At 44.5% G+C, this 20,668-nt stretch overlaps 1 protein-coding gene across 1 annotated transcript in view; it reads right to left on the bottom strand.

The window, feature by feature from the left end:
• The window catches only part of CAMKMT (calmodulin-lysine N-methyltransferase), a 553,085-nt gene that overhangs the window by 116,108 nt on the left and 416,309 nt on the right, over positions 1–20,668 (bottom strand). The window lies entirely within an intron of this gene.

The raw sequence follows: 20,668 nt of genomic DNA, 5'->3' as shown, positions 1-20,668 counted from the left end.
GTTAACCTGTAATCAATGAAGTAGTTAAAAGGTCAGGGGTGGATTCCAGGTGTGTGGTTTTGCATTTGGAAGCTGTTGCTGTGAGCAGACAACATGCGGTCAAAGGAACTCTCAATTGAGGTGAAGCAGAACATCCTGAGGCTGAAAAAAAAAGAAAAAAACCATCAGAGAGATAGCAGACATGCTTGGAGTAGCAAAATCAACAGTTGGGTACATTCTGAGAAAAAAGGAATTGACTGGTGAGATTGGGAACTCAAAAAGGCCTGGGCGTCCACGGATGACAACAGTGGTGGATGATCGCCGCATACTTAATTTGGTGAAGAAGAACCCGTTCACAACATCAACTGAAGTCCAGAACACTCTCAGTGAAGTAGGTGTATCTGTCTCTAAGTCAACAGTAAAGAGAAGACTCCATGACAGTAAATACAAAGGGTTCACATCTAGATGCAAACCATTCATCAATACCAAAAATAGACAGGCCAGAGTTAAATTTGCAGAAAAACACCTCAAGAAGCCAGCTCAGTCCTGGAAAAGTATTCTATGGACAGATGAGACAAAGATCAACCTGTACCAGAATGATGGGAAGAAAAAAGTTTGGAGAAGAAAGGGAACGGCACATGATCCAAGGCACACCACATCCTCTGTAAAACATGGTGGAGGCAACGTGATGGCATGGGCATGCATGGCTTTCAATGGCACTGGGTCACTTGTGTTTATTGATGACATAAGAGCAGACAAGAGTAGCCGGATGAATTCTGAAGTGTACCGGGATATACTTTCAGCCCAGATTCAGCCAAATGCTGCAAAGTTGATTGGACGGCGCTTCATAGTACAGATGGACAATGACCCCAAGCATACAGCCAAAGCTACCCAGGAGTTCATGAGTGCCAAAAAGTGGAACATTCTTCAATGGCCAAGTCAATCTCCAGATCTAAACCCAATTGAGCATGCATTTCACTTGCTCAAATCCAGACTTAAGATGGAAAGACCCACAAACAAGCAAGACCTGAAGGCTGCGGCTGTAAAGGCCTGGCAAAGCATTAAGAAGGAGGAAACCCAGCGTTTGGTGATGTCCATGGGTTCCAGACTTAAGGCAGTGATTGCCTCCAAAGGATTTGCAACAAAATATTGAAAATAAAAATATTTTGTTTGGGTTATGTTTATTTGTCCAATTACTTTTGACCTCCTAAAATGTGGAGTGTTTGTAAAGAAATGTGTACAATTCCTACATTTTCTATCAGATATTTTTGTTCAACCCTTCAAATTAAACGTTACAATCTGCACTTGAATTCTGTTGTAGAGGTTTCATTTCAAATCCAATGTGGTGGCATGCAGAGCCCAACTCGCGAAAATTGTGTCACTGTCCAAATATTTCTGGCCCTAACTGTATAGCCATGTGTACTCAGAATTGCTCATTTCCCTTCTACCCAGTTAATTCTTTTGTTTTCCATTACATTTATGACATTACGTAATTAACAACAGACTAGCTGAATCATTCTAAACTCTATGTAGAGACAGGAAGTCAATTTTCCCTGCATTTATCACTCCCCTCTTCAACTCCTGATCTAGCTGCTCACTCCTTCCCTTTTGTCAGCGATCCAGAATAGAAGTTCTAATGATGACTCATGTATGGAAAAGAGAACTGACCTGTTTCCATATTCTCTTTTATATAAGATCTATGACATCACGTGATTAAAAAGAGACTAGCTTAATCCTTCCAAGAAGGTGGCAGAGATGCTTAAAGGGAACATGTCATGTTCAAAAATTCAGTTTACAAAGTTAATCTGCAAATAAATAGCGTTAAAATGCTGACTGTCCGCCTTAATGAAAGCACAGGTACCAGTTGAAAATGAACTTATAAAGACATCCCAGTTTCACGTGACTTCTAAGACTTAAAAGTACGATATTGACAGAAATTTGCTATAGTTTAAATCAGGTTTTTGTGTTTTTTTCTCTTTTCTTTTGCACACATTCAATAGATGTATCAGTGCAAAAGATAACATCTGAGTCAGTTTACTTCTGCTAATATATGTGTGCATTTTCCTTAAAAAAAAAAACAGGAAGTAGGAATCTTGTTGAGCCCAGTAGCCATTATTTCCATTTTACATTCGTTTTCATACAGATTATGATGTGGAAAAAAAAACCTTGCAAAAAATGTAAAAAAAAAAAAAAAGCTAACATAAAAACCTGAAAAAAAAGTAGGATATTTTCTGATGTCACATACTGTACATCTACTTTAAAAATATATATATTTATTTATTTATTTTACTCACTTATATAGCACCATTAATTCCACAGCGCTTTAAATACACTATTGGCACTGTCCCCATTGGGGGTCACAATTTAGATTCCCTATTAGTGTTGAGCCACCCCCCTAGTGTTCAAGTTCGGTTCGTCGAATTGGGGCGTGTTCGACGAATGTTCATTGCACGTTTGACGAACACCGTCGAACCCCATTGAAATCAATGGCAGGCAAACACAAACACATACAAACACATAGAAAACACCTTAAAAGGTGTCCAAAAGCTGACAAACTGCTCAGAAGACACAACAAACACATGGAAAAGTCACAAGTACATATAGTCATGCGAAAAGAAAAGAGGTGGAGGAGTAAAAGGAGGAGGAGACACAGATATAGGCATGTCATGCCCTTCTAAAATCAAGAAAGGCTGGAGTAAAAATCTAAAATCTGCCTACCAACACCCAGACGTCGTGACAAAAAAATAAAAAAAAAGAAATATCTTTAGGTAGAATGGCGGGTCCATTCAGAACACTTTCCTTAGAAGACGTAGTGGTATCACCATTGGGAGTCGTGCCAAAAAAGGAACCCAATACATTCAGACTAATCCACCATTTGTCATATCCAAGGGGCCGGTCAGTAAACGACAACATCGACGTGGAATCAAGTACAGTACTATATACTGAAACTCATTTGACGAGGCAATCAGGCGGGTCAAGAAGTTGGGAAGGGGCATCCTAATGGCCAAAACAGACATTGAGGGGGCGTTCTGGTTACTACCTTTGCCTCCAAATAGTGTCCACCTATTGGGCTGCTTCTGTGAAGGAGCATACTACATAGATCGCTGTTGCCCATGGGGTGCTCCATATCCTGCTCACTATTTGAGGCGTTTAGTTGCTTCCTCGAATGGGTCGTCATGGACGTTTTTAAGGGGCACATATAATCGATTACCTCGATGACTTCTTATGCCTGGGCTCAAAAGATTCGCCACAGTGGTGTAGGAAGGAGGGGTTTGGGTTCCTGCAGAACTGGGCCGACTTCTCAGTTGGCTACAGGCTCTACGCTAGGGACGGGCTGCACCTCAATGGGGAGGGTGCAGCTGTGTTGGGGGAGAAAATGGCTAGAAGGTTGGAGGAGTGTTTAAACTAGGAATTGGGGGGGGAGGGTATTCATTTTATAGGAGGGGAAGATAGTGCAGATAGAGACCTGGGCACAAATAAGGAACATGGGGGTGGCGGTGGCATGGGGGGTGGGGTTAGAACAGTTAATAATTTAAGAAATAGAAGTACAGAGAGGAACATCAAGTGCATGTATACTAATGCCAGAAGCCTCACCAACAAAATGGACGAATTAGAACTAATGTTGTTGGAGCATAATTATGACATGGTGGGGATATCTGAAACGTGGCTGGATGAGAGCCATGACAGGGCTGTTAACTTGCAGGGCTGTTCAGAAATGACCGTACAGATAAGCGAGGGGGAGGGGTGTGTCTGTACGTAAAATCGTCCTTAAAACCCATCCTGCGTGATAATATAGGTGAATTTAATGAAAATGTAGAATCCCTGTGGGTAAGGGGAGGGGGAAAAATAATAAATTACTGATAGGGGTTTGTTATAAATCTCCAAAAATAATGGAAGCAATGGAGAATATCCTCGTAAAGCAAATAGATGAAGCTGCGACTCAAGGAGAAGTCATTATTATGGGGGACTTCAACTACCCTGAAATAGATTGGGGAACAGAAACCTGCAGTTCCAGCAAAGGTAATCGGTTTTTGACAACTATGAGAGACAATTACCTTTCACAACTGGTTCAGGACCCAACAAGAAGGGGGGCACTGCTAGATCTAATATTAACCAACAGGCCAGACCGCATAGCAAATATAAGGGTTGGGGGTCACTTGGGAAATAGCGATCACAAAATAATAAGTTTTCATGTATCCTTTAAAAAGATGTGTAGTAGAGGGGTTACACGGACACTAAACTTCAGGAGGGCAAATTTCCAACGGATGAGAGAGGATCTTGGTGCAATTAACTGGGACGATATCCTGAGACACAAAAATACACAAAGAAAATGGGAGACATTTATTAGCATCCTGGATAGGACCTGTGCACAGTATATACCGTATGGGAATAAACATACTAGAAATAGGAGGAAACCGATATGGCTAAATAGAGCTGTAAGGGGCGCAATAAGTGACAAAAAGAAAGCATTTAGAGAATTAAAGGAAGTAGGTAGTGAGGAGGCATTAAATAAATACAAAAAATTAAATAAATTCTGTAAAAAGCAAATCAAGGCAGCAAAGACTGAGACAGAGAGACTCATTGCCAGAGAGAGTAAAAATAATCCTAAAATATTCTTTAACTACATAAATAGTAAGAAACTAAAAAATGATAGTGTTGGCCCGCTTAAAAATAGTCTGGGTGAAATGGTGGATGAGGATGAGGAAAAAGCCAATATGCTAAATGACTTTTTTTCATCAGTATTTACACAAGAAAATCCCATGGCAGACAAAATGACTAGTGATAAAAATTCCCAATTAAATGTCACCTGCTTAACCCAGCAGGAAGTGCGGCGGCGTTTAAAAATCACTAAAATTGACAAATCTCCGGGCCCGGATGGGATACACCCTCGAGTACTGCAGGAATTAAGTACAGTCATTGATAGACCATTATTTTTAATCTTTAAAGACTCCATAATAACAGGGTCTGTGCCACAGGACTGGCGTATAGCAAATGTGGTGCCAATATTCAAAAAGGGAACAAAAACTGAACTCGGAAACTATAGGCCAGTAAGCTTAACCTCTACTGTGGGTAAAATCCTGGAGGGCATTCTAAGGGACACTACACTGGAGTATCTGAAGAGGAATAACCTCATGACCCAGTATCAGCACGGGTTTACTAGGGACCGTTCATGTCAGACTAATTTGATCAGTTTCTATGAAGAGGTAAGTTCCGGATTGGACCAAGTGGATGTAGTGTACAGTGGGGCAAAAAAGTATTTAGTCAGTCAGCAATAGTGCAAGTTCCACCACTTAAAAAGATGAGAGGCGTCTGTAATTTACATCGTAGGTAGACCTCAACTATGGGAGACAAACTGAGAAAAAAAAATCCAGAAAATCACATTGTCTGTTTTTTTAACATTTTATTTGCATATTATGGTGGAAAATAAGTATTTGGTCAGAAACAAAATTTCATCTCAATACTTTGTAATATATCCTTTGTTGGCAATGACAGAGGTCAAACGTTTTCTGTAAGTCTTCACAAGGTTGCCACACACTGTTGTTGGTATGTTGGCCCATTCCTCCGTGCAGATCTCCTCTAGAGCAGTGATGTTTTGGGCTTTTCGCTTGGCAACACCGACTTTCAACTCCCTCCAAAGGTTTTCTATAGGGTTGAGATCTGGAGACTGGCTAGGCCACTCCAGGACCTTGAAATGCTTCTTACGAAGCCACTACTTCGTTGCCCTGGCGGTGTGCTTTGGATCATTGTCATGTTGAAAGACCCAGCCACGTTTCATCTTCAATGCCCTTGCTGATGGAAGGAGGTTTGCACTCAAAATCTCACGATACATGGCCCCATTCATTCTTTCATGTACCCAGATCAGTCGTCCTGGCCCCTTTGCAGAGAAACAGCCCCAAAGCATGATGTTTCCACCACCATGCTTTACAGTAGGTATGGTGTTTGATGGATGCAACTCAGTATTCTTTTTCCTCCAAACACGACAAGTTGTGTTTCTACCAAACAGTTCCAGTTTGGTTTCATCAGACCATAGGACATTCTCCCAAAACTCCTCTGGATCATCCAAATGCTCTCTAGCAAACTTCAGACGGGCCCGGACATGTACTGGCTTAAGCAGTGGGACACGTCTGGCACTGCAGGATCTGAGTCCATGGTGGCGTAGTGTGTTACTTATGGTAGGCCTTGTTACATTGGTCCCAGCTCTCTGCAGTTCATTCACTAGGTCCCCCCACGTGATTCTGGGATTTTTGCTCACCGTTCTTGTGATCATTCTGACCCCACGGGGTGGGATTTTGCGTGGAGCCCCAGATCGAAGGAGATTATCAGTGGTCTTGTATGTCTTCCATTTTCTAATTATTGCTCCCACTGTTGATTTATTCACTCCAAGCTGGTTGGCTATTGCAGATTCAGTCTTCCCAGCCTGGTGCAGGGCTACAATTTTGTTTCTGGTGTCCTATGACAGCTCTTTGGTCTTCACCATAGTGGAGTTTGGAGACAGACTGTTTGAGGGTGTGCACAGGTGTCTTTTTATACTGATAACAAGTTTAAACAGGTGCCATTACTACAGGTAATGAGTGGAGGAAAGAGGAGACTCTTAAAGAAGAAGTTACAGGTCTGTGAGAGCCAGAAATCTTGATTGTTTGTTTCTGACCAAATACTTATTTTCCACCATAATATGCAAAAAAAATGATAAAAAAACAGACAATGTGATTTTCTGGATTTTTTTTTCTCAGTTTGTCTCCCATAGTTGAGGTCTACCTACGATGTAAATTACAGACGCCTCTCATCTTTTTAAGTGGTGGAACTTGCACTATTGCTGACTGACTAAATACTTTTTTGCCCCACTGTATATGGACTTTTCAAAAGCTTTTGATACGGTGCCACACAAAAGGTTGATACATAAAATGAGAATAATGGGGATAGGGGAAAATATGTGCAAGTGGGTTGAGAGCTGGCTCAGGGATAGGAAACAAAGGGTGGTTATTAATGGAGCACACTCGGACTGGGTAGCGGTTAGCAGTGGGGGTACCACAGGGGTCAGTATTGGGCCCTCTTCTTTTTAACATATTTATTAATGACCTTGTAGGGGGCATTCAGAGTAGAATTTCAATATTTGCAGATGACATTAAACTCTGCAGGGTAATCAATACAGAGGAGGACAATTTTATATTACAGGATGATTTATGTAAACTAGAAGCTTGGGCTGATAAATGGCAAATGAGCTTTAATGGGGATAAATGTAAGGTCATGCACTTGGGTAGAAGTAATAAGATGTATAATTATGTGCTTAATTCTAAAACTCTGGGCAAAACCGTCAATGCAAAAGACCTGGGTGTATGGGTGGATGACAAACTCATATTCAGTGGCCAGTGTCAGGCAGCTGCTACAAAGGCAAATAAAATGGGATGCATTAAAAGAGGCATAGATGCTCATGAGGAGAATATAATTTTACCTCTATACAAGTCACTAGTTCGACCACACTTAGAATACTGTGCACAGTTCTGGTCTCCGGTGTATAAGAAAGACATAGCTGAACTGGAACGGGTGCAGAGAAGAGTGACGAAGGTTATTAGAGGACTGGGGGGTCTGCAATACCAAGATAGGTTATTACACTTGGGACTATTTAGTTTGGAAAAACGAAGACTAAGGGGTGATCTTATTTTAATGTATAAATATATGAGGGGACAGTACAAAGACCTTTCTGATGATCTTTTTAATCATAGACCTGAAACAGGGACAAGGGGGCATCCTCTGCGTTTGGAGGAAAAAAGGTTTAAGCATAATAACAGACGCGGATTCTTTACTGTAAGAGCAGTGAGACTATGGAACTCTCTGCCGTATGATGTTGTAATGAGTGATTCATTACTTAAATTTAAGAGGGGACTGGATACCTTTCTGGAAAAGCATAATGTTACAGGGTTTCTACACTAGATTCCTTGATAGGGCGTTGATCCAGGGAACTAGTCTGACTGCCATATGTGGAGTCGGGAAGGAATTTTTTTCCCCAATGTGGAGCTTACTCTTTGCCACATGGGTTTTTTTTTGCCTTCCTCTGGATCAACATGTTAGGGCATGTTAGGTTAGGCTATGGGTTGAACTTGATGGACTTATAGTCTTCCTTCAACCTTAATAACTATGTAACTATGTAACAGTGTGAATACACGCGGTAGTCCACCTGTGAGAAGGAGAGGGCTGGAGGGAGAGCAGACACACCAGAGCCGAGGGGTTAGATTGAGAAAGGAAGAAGGCGGTGTAGCTTGCTTCATGGGTGGGGTACTCTGCTGAGTAGCAGACACTGCTACTAAGCCCAAAGTATTGCCTGGGCTAGATGCAGTTAAAAATTAGTAATTAGATAAACAGGCGGTATAGCTTGCTTCATTGGTGGGGTACTCTGCTGAGTAGCAGACACTGCTACTAGGCCCAAAAGGATTTCCTGGGCTAGATGCAGTTAAAAATTAGTAATTAGATAAACAGGTGGTGTAGCTTGCTTCATGGGTGGGGTACTCTGCTGAGTAGCAGACACTGCTACTAGGCCCAAAAGGATTTCCTGGGCTAGATGCAGATAAAAATTAGTAATTAGATCTACATGCGATGTAGCTTGCTTCATGGGTGGGGTACTCTGCTGAGTAGCAGACACTGCTACTAGGCCCAAAAGGATTTCCTGGGCTAGATGCAGTTAAAAAATAGTAATTAGATCTACAGGCGGTGTAGCTTGTTTCATGGGTGTAGCACTCTGCTGAGTAGCAGACATTGCTATTAGGCCCAAAGTACTGCCTGGGCTAGATGCAGTTAAAAATTAGTAATTAGATAAACAGGCGGTTTAGCTTGCTTCATGGGTGGGGTACTCTGCTGAGTAGCAGACACTGCTACTAGGCCCAAAGTATTGCCTGGGCTAGATGTAGTTAAAAATTAGTAATTAGATAAACAGGCAGTGTAGCTTGCTTCATGGGTGGGCTACTCTGCTGACTAGCAGACACTGAAGCTTTGGAGCAGACCTCTGAATCCCAGGCCATAGTATGAGTAAACAGCTCTACAGACTCAACCATCTGTGTTACCCCAAGTCATAGTGTATGTAGTTTCTAAAGGTTAAAAGGGGGGTGGAGCGACGCCACCCACCTGGAATTCACGATGTCAACGTCATGTAAAATACAGAAAGGGGACTCGAAAAAGAGTCTCCACTTTTTCCAAAAATTGGGTCACAGACACCACTTAAGTGGCATCAATTTCCCCAGAGTTTCTTAAAATGGTTGGTGAGTCGATTTTCAAAAATCATCAAGATTTTAGTCTCCCCAGGATGACACAGGGGTAGAAAAGTCCTTGCGGATCCAGGATTTGTTCATATTGATGAATGTTAGTCTGTCTACATTCTCACTGGACAGCCACGTGCGCTTATCTGTCAGCACACCACCAGCAGCGCTGAACACACTTTCAGAGAGAACGCTGGCTGCGGGGCACAACAAGATCTCCAAGGCTTGAGTGGCAAGCTCAGGCCATTTTTCCAGATTGGAAACCCAAAATGAGCAAGGGTCCAGTTCCACAGTCATGGCATTGATGTTAACTTGGAGATACTCCTGTACCATGCTCTCTAGGCGTTGGCTATGCGTCAAGACTTCTTGTCTCCTGTGGCCTTGCAAAGGATGGTCTAAAAAATTCTTGAAATGATTGGAAAAAATTGCTCTTACCACCAGATACGATGTTACTGTTACGGTTTGAGTGATGACTCGACAGTCCCACAATTGGCAAGTTAGACCTCAGAGATTCACTACGTGCACCACTGGTGTTTTGTGGAAAAGCAGATGTAAGATTCTGTAACAGTCTCTGCTGATACTCCTGCATGCGTGAATCCCTTTCTATGGCAGGAATTATTTCACCAAATTTACTTTTGTACCGGGGACGTAAGAGTGTGGCAACCCAGTAGACGGCATTACTTCGGATTCTGACAATCCGAGGGTCATGTTGCAGGTAGTGCAGCAAGAAGGCACTCATGTGTCTTGCGCATCCTGAAGGACCAAGTCCTTGCTGTCTTGGTGGTGGCGAGGTGAGAATCATGCTTCCTTCCTCTGCCCTCTCCCCCCAACCTTGCACAACAGAAATTTGATCAAGGTTTCCCTCATCTGATGAGTCTTCCATGCCCAGTTCGTCCTCCACTTCTTCCTAGGCTCCTGCACCTTCCTCAATAGTTTGGCTGCTACCATGCGCCCTCGGTAATCCCTCTTCCCCACCCTCCAATGCCAACCTCCTTGGTGCTGCCGACCGTCTGGACCTTGGAGATGTTATCCCTTCCGCATACGACTCCTCATGTTCCTCCTCCTCCTCTTGTCCCACCACCTGACTCTGAATACTGTTTAAGGTGTGCTCCAGTATGTAAATGACCGGAATAGTCATGCATAATAATGGCATCGTCAGCACTAAACATCTTTGTCGCTATTTCAAAACTGTGCAGAAGGGTGCATAGGTCCCTGATCTGAGACCACTCCTGCAGTGTGATTTGCCCCACCTCTGGATCTCGTTGGCCCAGGCTATACATCATAACGTATTGCACCAAGGCTCGTTGGTGCTGTCACAGTCGCTGCAACATGTGCAGAGTTGAATTCCACCTTGTGGGCACATCGCATTTCAGCCGGTGAACTGGCAGGCGCAACAACTTCTGTAGAGATGTAAGTCGTTGAGCTGCGGGATGCGAATGGCGGAATTGAGCACGCAGCGACCATGCCCTCTGCAGAAGCCCATCTAGTCCGGGATAGTGGGATAAAAATTGCTGGACAACCAGGTTCAAAACGTGAGCCATACAAGGCACGTGTGTGACATTGCCCAGGCGAAGGGCCGCACCCAGGTTTGCAGCATTGTCGCACACGGCATTCCCTGGCTGCAGGTTCAGTGGAGACAACCATTGATGGAACTCGGTCTCCAGAGCTGACCACAACTCCTCAGCTATGTGACTCACATTTCCCAGACATTTCAAGGTAAACACCGCCTGATGTCGTTGAGCCCTGGTGACAGCATAGTAAAGAGGTGTGCAGGATTCCTTCAGCGCAGTTAGAACACGGGTGGCACTACCAGACAGGCTTTGGGTGCAGGTGGAGGACTGAGAGGAGGTTGAGGAGGCAGAAGCAGTGGGGGAACTTATAGATACAGAGGATCGACACGCAACTCGTGGGGACGGCAAGACTTGGACAGCAGCCCCTTCTGCTGTCACCATAGTTACCCAGTTCCCAGTCACCAACATGTAACGCCCCTGTCCATGTCTACTCGCCCAAGTGTCTGTGGTGAAATGCACCCTGTCACACACAGAGTTTCTCAAGGAAGCGGTGATGTTGTGTGCGACATACTGGTGTAGCGCAGGCACAGCTTTCTTTGAGAAGTAGTGGCGACTGGGCATCTGGTATTGGGGCACTGCGACGGACATAAGGTCTTGAAAATCCTCTGTGTCCACCAGGCGGAAAGGCAGCATTTCTGTAGATAACAGCTTGCAGATGGTGAAATTCAACCTCTTAGCTTTGTCATGGCTAGGAGGAAATGCTCTTTTACTTGTCCACATCTGAGGGACCGAAGGCTGGCTACCGTGCTTAGACGGGGTTGAGAAGGGTGTCCCCGGCAAACTGCTGGTCTCTGAGGAAGGTGCAAGAGGAGATATGTTGCCTTGATCAAAATGTGGTAGTCTCGATGTCGGAGAGCGCTCAACACCAGCAGGTGTTTCCACTTGCAAATGTACTGATGACCTGCCAATCACACTGGCTGTTGTGGGTAAAGAGATGTGACTGCTGTCCCCACAGTCACAGAGGATGATGAGGCCGCGGATGCACTTGATGGAGCAGACATTGGTTGGCCCGGCTCACTAGGCCGCATTGTAGCACAGTGAGCTTTCCACTGCAACTTATGCCTCATATCCATTTGACGGTTCATGCATGAAGTACTCAAACTATTCATTTTTTGGCCTCTACTGAGATTTTGGTGACAAATCTTACAGACAACATGAGTTGGGTCATCCTTTGTGATCTCCAAAAATGCCCAGGCTATGCAAGGCTTAGAGCCCATGCGACCTGAAGAGCCACCACGACTTGTGTTCAGAGGCACAGCTGTGGTTGAGGATGCAGTTGTTGATGTGATTCCAGTATTCCGTCTCTGTCCAGGAAGGCGCAACCTAACCTCGTCATCACTAGCATCCACCTCCTCTGCTGACCTCATGGACTGGCGGACTGTGCGTTGACAGTAAGTGGGCGTCTCCAACCTCGTCATCAATTCATCACCCTGTGTGTTCTCACACCTGTCGTCCTCAGAGCCAACCTCTTCCTGCCCTGACTGAAAAGTCAAGTTTAATTCCAATTAGGTATCTCAGTCTCATCATCTTCCTCATTGTCTCCACCAACAGGAGTTACAGTTTGGGAACGAGGGTCTACATTATGCTCATAACCTTCTTCATCTGGGCCTGGATCCGACTCACAAAGATTCTGGGCATCAGTGCAGATCATTTCCTAGTCTGGATTCACAGAAGCTCTGGAGCAGACCTCTGATTCCCAGGCTATAGTATGAGTAAACAGCTCAGCAGACTCAACCATCTGTGTTACCCCATACTCGGCTGGAGACTTGGGAGCTGTGAGGAAGCAAGTGCGATTGGGGTGATACCTCTGAGGACTGGAGTATTTGTGATGTTGAAGTTGAGGTGGAGGGAAGCCCACTTGAACGAACACTTGATATCCATTCAAGCACCTGCTGTTTTTGTGCCTCATCTGGAATTTGTAGCGATGCTCGTAGCGATGGTCGTAAGAAAGGGATCATATCAGATTGTCCACGAAAAGAAGTAGACATCTTACTTTGGCTGGAAGATGGTCTTTCTTCTGCAGATGTTACTGTTGCTTTACCACCTACCCCATGGACACAACCTTTTTCTCCCTTTCCAACATGCCTATTCCCCTTCCCACCAGCAGCAGGCCTTTTGCCACTCATTTTGGTGCTTAATTATTTGGCAACTCTGTAGTTGTTGGCACAAAAAAACGATGGATGGAAACCGAGCAGAGCTGAGTGGCCAAACTGTGGTACTAGCCCAAAAGGATTTACTTGGTTAGATGCAGTAAAAAAATATTAGATACATAGGCGGTGCAGCTAGTTTCATAGGCAGGCTACTCCGCTGATGTGCAGACACAGCTACTAGGCTGTTGTGAATTCTGTGGCTGAATTCACTCCTGTGGTCACAAGTGGTATTGCAGCCTCTGGGCTTCCTCCCTCAGGTGTTTTGGTGAGCTCGTTGGCTGCCTTGCTATTTAACTCCACCTGAGTCTGTCTTCCTTGCTCCTTGTCAATGTTCCAGTGTTGGATCTGAGCTACTGCATCTTTCCTGTGGCCTGCTGCTCTGCTAGATAAGTGTTACTTTGTTTTGTTTCCGTTTTTTCTGTCCAGCTGTGCTATTCTCTTTTGCTGGAAGCTCTGAGACGCAAAGGGTGCACCGCCGTGCCGTTAGTTCGGCACGGTGGGTCTTTTTGCTCCCCTTTGCGTGGTTCTGCTTTAGGGTTTTTTGTAGACTGCATAGTTCTCTTTGCTATCCTCGCTCTGTCTAGAATATCGGGCCTCACTTTGCTGAATCTATTTCATTCCTACGTTTTGTCTTTTCATCTTGCTAACAGTCATTATATGTGGGGGGCTGCCTATTCCTTTGGGGTATTTCTCTGAGGCAAGTCAGGCTTGTATTTCTATCTTCAGGCTAGTCAGCTCCTCAGGCAGTGCCGAGTTGCATAGGTAGTGTTAGGCGCAATCCACTGCTGCTTTTAGTTGTGTGAGGATAGGTTCAGGTATTGCAGTCTGCAGAGATTCCACGTCTCAGAGCTTGTTCTATTTGTTTTTTGGGTTATTGCCATATCACTGTATGTGCGCTGATTACTGCACACTGTGTTGCCTGATAGCACAGCATAACACTAGGCCCAAAATGATTTACTGGGTTATATTTAGTAAAAAATTATTAGATACACAGGCGGTGTAGCTAGCTTCACAGGCGGGCTACTTAGATGACTACCAGACAATGCTACTAGCCCAAAAGGATTGGCTGAGCTAGATTACACCAAATGCTGTGACAAACACTTGCACAGCACTGGCACAGACCTGCCTGGCAAAAAGTGCTATGAACTGCTGTAACCTACCCTGAAAAGGGCTGATATTACAACTAGTCCCTAAACCTATCTCTCTCTAACTGCAAATTCGCTCGCAATTCACACTCTTATACTGTATAGCGCCCACAGCAGCAGCGGTGCCGTCTAACACTAAGCTGTAGCAGTGAGGAAATGGTGGCGACTGGGAAAATGGCTGGTTATAATAGGGCAAGGACATGTGACATACACAGCTAATGACATATGCCCTTGTTTGTGTGCATCACATGCACTTTGCTGTGTGTGTGTGCACTGCTGATAGGCTGAGAGACTGCACCGCCCCACTGTAAATGCGGTAAAGAAAAAAAAAATGGAGATCGACATTATTTCAGCACAGATTTATCCCCCGCCCCCCCTTCCCCGTACACTATACACTGAAACAGTCTATTAACATTGATAAACAGTTTTAATGTGAAAATCAAGTTAGGCTTTTGGTGAATGAACAGTTAACGTACAGAAACAAGAACAGGCGAATTTTAAGCAAATTGTTTGAGTTCGTCGAACGACTCGAACACCGCCCAAAACAGCTCGAATTTGAAATTGGTGAACAGTTCGACTCGAACACCGCTCATCTCTACTCCCTATCAGTATGTCTTTGGAGTGTGGGAGGAAACCGGAGAAACTGGCGAAAACCCACACAAACACAGGGAGAACATACAAACTCCTTGTATGTCTTTGGAGTTTGGGAGGAAACCGGAGAACCGGGAGGAAACCCATGCAAACACGGGGAGAACATACAAACTCCTTGCAGATGTTGTCCTTGGTGGGATTTGAACCCTGGACCCCAGCGCTGCAAGGCTGCAGTGCTAACCACTGAGCTACCGTGCTGATTCTTCATTTTCTCTCTGACATTCCCACCATCATCATTGGTGACTTCAATATCCCCATTGACACCTGCCAGTCACTAGCCTCCAAACTCCTGTCACTCACTTTATCTTTTGGACTTACTCAGTGGTCCTCCTCAGCCACCCACACAGACGAACATGCATTAGACCTGGTCTTCACCCGTCTCTGTTCCCTATTAGTGATGAGCGAATATACTGGTTACTCAAGATTTCCCGAGCATACTCGGGTGTCCTCTGAGTATTTTTTAGTGTTCGGAGATTAAGTTTTCATCGCGGCAGCTGAATGATTTACATCTACTAGCCTGCTTGATTACATGTGGGGATTTCCTAGCAACCAGGCAACCCCCACATGTACTTATCCTGGCTAATAGCTGTAAATCATTCAGCTGAGGCGATGAAAACTAAATCTCTGAGCACTAAAAACTACTCGGAGGACACCCGAGCGTGCTCGGGAAATCTCGAGTAACCAGTATATTCGCTCATCACTAATAGGGAACAGAGACGGGTGAAGACCAGGTCTAATGCATGTTCGTCTGTGTGGGTGGCTGAGGAGGACCACTGAGTAAGTCCAAAAGATGAAGTGAGCGACAGGAGTTTCCATGTTCAACAACTAGCGCACCCCCGCAGAAATCTCACACTTCTAGACACTCACACACTCTCTGACTCTATTCTACGACTGGCATCCATATCTTCACTCCACGACACAGACACTACTTTCTACAATGCCACATCAACTTTTGAATCGGTCACTTCTCTCATGCATAGCAGAGTGCGAGGAATCAATAGACGTCTCTGGCACAATAACATCACTAAAAAGCTTTGGCAATTATTCAGGGTTGCAGAGCGGCGTTAGCAGAAAACGCATTTACAAGATTTTACTGCATGCAAACAAGCAACACTCGCGATCAAATGAGCCCTCACCTCTGCTAAACAGGACTACTTTACATCCCTCGCATCTTCCTTATCCTACAACCTCAAACAGCTATTCAACACTTTTAACTCCCTCCTCCGCCCCCCACTGTCCCCTTCAACTTCCCTAATCTCTGCTGAGGACTTTGCCATGCACTTCAAAAATGAGATAGATCAAACAAGGCAAGTATTTATTGTTCGACCACCACAACCCCTTTGTGTACCAGACCAATGCTTTTCCCCCATAACCTCCCTCTCCAACATCAGCGAAAGAGAGCTTACTTATCTGCTCTCCAAATCACACCTCACAACTTCTGCACTTGACCCCATCCCATCCCACCTCCTCCCCAATCTCACCACCACACTTATCCGATCGCTAACCCATCTCTTCAACCTATTACTAACTTCTGGTACCTTTCCCTCTGCTTTCAAACATGTCACAATCACACCTATCCTCAAAAAGCCACTCCTTTGACCCAACCGCTATGTCCAGCTATAACCCCACATCGCTGCTCACACTTGCTTCCAAGCTCCTAGAGCAGCACGATCACGCTGAACTTTCCTCTCACTTTGCATCTAACTCACTCTTCGACCACCTACAATCTGGCTCCCATCCCCATCATTCCACTAAAACTGTCTTGACTAAAATTACTAACGACTTACTTACAGCCAAAGCTAACAGACAATTCTCTATACTCCTCCTTCTAGACCTGTCCTCAGCTTTCGACACAGTTGACCACTGCCTCCTACTACAGATCCTCACTTCCTTTGGCATCAAAGACCTTGCCCTATCCTGGATCTCCTCATACCTTATCAACTGCTAATTTAGCGTCTCCTACTCCCACACTATCTCCCCATCTTGCCCTCTCTCTGTTGGTGTCCCTCAAGGCTCTGTCTAAGGACTCCTACTCTTCTCCATCTATACCCTTGGCCTGGGACAACTCATAAAGTCCTATGGCTTCCAGTACCATCTATATGCTGATGACACTCAGATCTACCTATCTGGCCAAGATGTCACCTCTGTGCTATCCAGAATCCCAGAGTGTCAATCAGCCATATCCTCTTTTGTGAATTCTGCTTTTGAGCTCCCTCTGGTGGTAGTAGATGGTAATGCAGTTGTTTCTGGGCTGCAGTATTGGACAGGTGTATCTGCTAATTGCAGTTCTGACTGGGGTATTTAGGCTTGCAGGACTCATTAGTCCTTGCCAGTTGTCAATGTTTTTTGGGATATGATGGATCTCTTTCTGGCTTCTCCTGCTTGGTTGCCATTTCAGCAAAGATAAGTGTCTGTTTCTTTTTCTGTGGCACACAGGCTGTGTGCTTGTTTTTGATTGTATTCCTGCTCTGAATGTAGGATTCGCTGGAGTTGCAGATTTACGCTCCTTCGTCTTTAGTTAGATGGAGGAAGTTTTTGTTTATTCTGCTGTGGATATTTTTGAAGGGTTTTAATACTGACCGCACAGAACTCTGTCCTATCCTGTCCTATTTAGCTAGAGTGGCCTCTTGTGCTAAATCTTGTTTTTCTGCCTGTGTATGTTTTTTCCTCTCCGACTCACCGCCAATATTTGTGGGGGGCTGTCTATCCTTTGGGGTTCTGCTCTGAGGCAAGATAGTATTCCTATTTCCATCTTTAGGGGTAATTAGTCCTCCGGCTGTGACGAGTTGTCTAGGATTCGTTAGGTACACTCCACGGCTACTTCTAGTTGCGGTGTTAAGATCAGGATTTGCGGTCAGAATAGTGACCACCTACTCCAGTGAAAGTTTTCATGCTGCTCCAAGGTCACCGGATCACAACAATCCTCCTTCTTCTCTTCTCTTGCTTCCTCAAGCTGCTCAATGTGGACAAATCTGAACTAATTATCTTTCCTCCATCTTGCATATCTTCCCTTCCTGATCTATCGATCACAATAAATGACATCACGCTTCCCCTGTACCGGAAATCCGCTGCCTCGGAGTAACCCTTGACTCTGCACGATCATTAAAATCGAACATCCAAGCTCTCGCCACCTACCGCTGCCTCCAGCTCAAAAATATTTCCTCAACCTACTAAAATGCTTGTACATGCTCTAGGGATTTCACTCACTCAGGTGCGGCAGCTGACACTCAGGAGGCACGTTCCTTTAAAAGTTCACAGTGTTTATTGCTTCATAAACCACATGGCAAAATAATAGCAAGCAAATAGCCTTTGGCTCAGGAAAAGAAAAGCAAGTGTCCAGTCCTTCAGGCTCAGTCCTGGAGCCTTAACACACTCAGGAGGGTTTCACCTCCACACATATCTGCACGATCATTAAAATCGAACATCCAAGCTCTCGCCACCTACCGCTGCCTCCAGCTCAAAAATATTTCCTCAACCTACTAAAATGCTTGTACATGCTCTAGGGATTTCACTCACTCAGGTGCGGCAGCTGACACTCAGGAGGCACGTTCCTTTAAAAGTTCACAGTGTTTATTGCTTCATAAACCACATGGCAAAATAATAGCAAGCAAATAGCCTTTGGCTCAGGAAAAGAAAAGCAAGTGTCCAGTCCTTCAGGCTCAGTCCTGGAGCCTTAACACACTCAGGAGGGTTTCACCTCCACACATATCTGTCATATATAGAGCTAACCACACCCAGAAACCCATCACATGATTAGACATGTGGTCTGACATCACCACAGGTCCTGAAACACATATATATACATGGTTATGTGAAATAAAGAAAACACTCCGGGCTACATCACAGCGACAAGCCACCTATGTGACACATACCTCCTGTCGACTACACACCCTTTAGCCATGCTACAATGCCCCAATCATCTCCTGCCTCGACTACTGCAACATCCTCCTCTGTGGCCTACCTTCTAACACTCTTGCACCTCTCCAGTCCATCCTTAACTCTGCTACCTAACTTATTCATGTCTCTCCTCGCTACACTCCTGCTTCACCCCTTTTCAAATCCTTTCACTTGCTCCCAATTTCCCAGCATATCCAGTTCAAACTACTAACACTAATCTACAAAGCCATCCATAACCATTCTCTTCTGTATATCTCAGAATTAATCTCCTGATATCTTCCCTCGTGTAATCTCTGGTCCTCCCAAGACCTCCTTCTCTCCTCCACACTTATTCGTTAATCACCCAATCGCCTCCAAGACTTCTCCCGAATATCCCCCATCCTTTGGAATTCTGTCTCCCAACACATCCGATTATCCACCACATTCGGATGTTTCAGACAGAACCTGAAAACCCACCTGTTCAAGAAAACTTACAACCTGCAGTGACCACGCTGCCACCTCAACACCAGCTGTCTCCTTCCCCATCATCCTGTAGAATGCAAGCCCCAAAGGCAGGGTTCACTCTGTACCAGTCTACCATTGTTAGTTTGTCTACTTTAAGTGATATTTGTATTTTGATGTAACCCCTTCTCATGAACATCACCATGGAATCAATGGTGCTATATAAATAAATAATAATATCCAATAGGGATTTTCACTCCTGCTTCACACAACGTTCATAATGGGATAGCAACTGCCCACTGTAAATGATGATAGGAGGCATAATAATTGGGTGGGGGGTTTCCCATGAAAGTATAAAAGCACGAGCGCGTTTATCCATGTAACACAACATATTCCGTAGAAAGGACAATTAAATACACCCCTGATGCTGAACTTTTTTATGAACAGTAAACAGAGCCTCCTGTTCACCACTCATAGAAATATAACTTACTGGCAAGAAAACTGCAGCATTCGAGTATTATTATGATGACCTGTAGCTGGTAAGTCGTGTATTATGATGTTCTGCAGCAGCTGAGGCATAGTACTGTATAAGGAGAGAGTGCTACATGTTAGTAAGTGCATGGAACAGTGATCTGTGAAGACGTGAGTAGTGTCGATGCCATGCTGCTCAACTCTGTATCAGGTTCTGATTGTGATGTTTATATATTATACACATGGTAATGGAACATTTCTAGTGTATCACAGCCATGAACGCTCCATACCACCCTCATTCCTTACAGCAATCTGCTGCAACCGAACTGAGAAAGCATTTGCAGCTCTAATAGCTAAACGTGATGAGCGATAGTTCTCCTGTGTCACGTATACAGCCGTGTAATAGAGCGCAGTTACCGAGCTCATGAAACGCACTGCTCTCCTACATTATTTGCACGTCTGCTGTTTGCCGCATGCTTGCAATGGGAAAGAAAAGATTGTCAGTGAGCAGAAATTGAGAAGCCTTCTATCTCACTCCCCGGTGTTCCGATAACTTCCTAATGTTGTGTGGTTTGCAACAGAGGAAGAGATAGATGTTCTGGTGCAGGTCTATAAAAGTATCAGCAATGAAAACCTAGAAATTACATTTTCGCAAAAAGCATTATAGAAATCCATATACCCAAAATGTACCATACCAAAACACCATAGTAGAAAAATCGAGACTGGACATTTCATTGATATAAATCTTTTCAGATCCAACAGTGTTTAACTCTTAATGGCGTTGACCCATCGGTTTTTAGCCATCAGTTCATGGTTCCGGAAAATGGAAACTTTGGTGGAGGGAATCAGTGGTGTTTGCACACTTCTGTTGTTGATCTACGAGGTAAAGTTTCTCCTTAAAGGGGTTATCCAGGTCTATATTCATTTTTTACTGTGGGCCTAAGAACTAAACAGGCAGGTAGATGTTAACCATCTGCTTGCTCTGCCCAGCACTGGTTGTGATTCTGCAGTTTCTGCTGACATCAAATCAATAGAGCAGCGGCTTCTCTTCTGCTCTGTTGACGGGGCGTGAGTGCTGATGTCATGCTGATTGAGAGTATGCTCTCTGCCTGCAGGGA

Source organism: Ranitomeya imitator, chromosome 5 (assembly GCF_032444005.1).
Source record: "Ranitomeya imitator isolate aRanImi1 chromosome 5, aRanImi1.pri, whole genome shotgun sequence".
Taxonomy (NCBI): Eukaryota; Metazoa; Chordata; class Amphibia; order Anura; family Dendrobatidae; genus Ranitomeya; species Ranitomeya imitator.
This window is presented reverse-complemented; position numbering and strand designations above follow the sequence as displayed.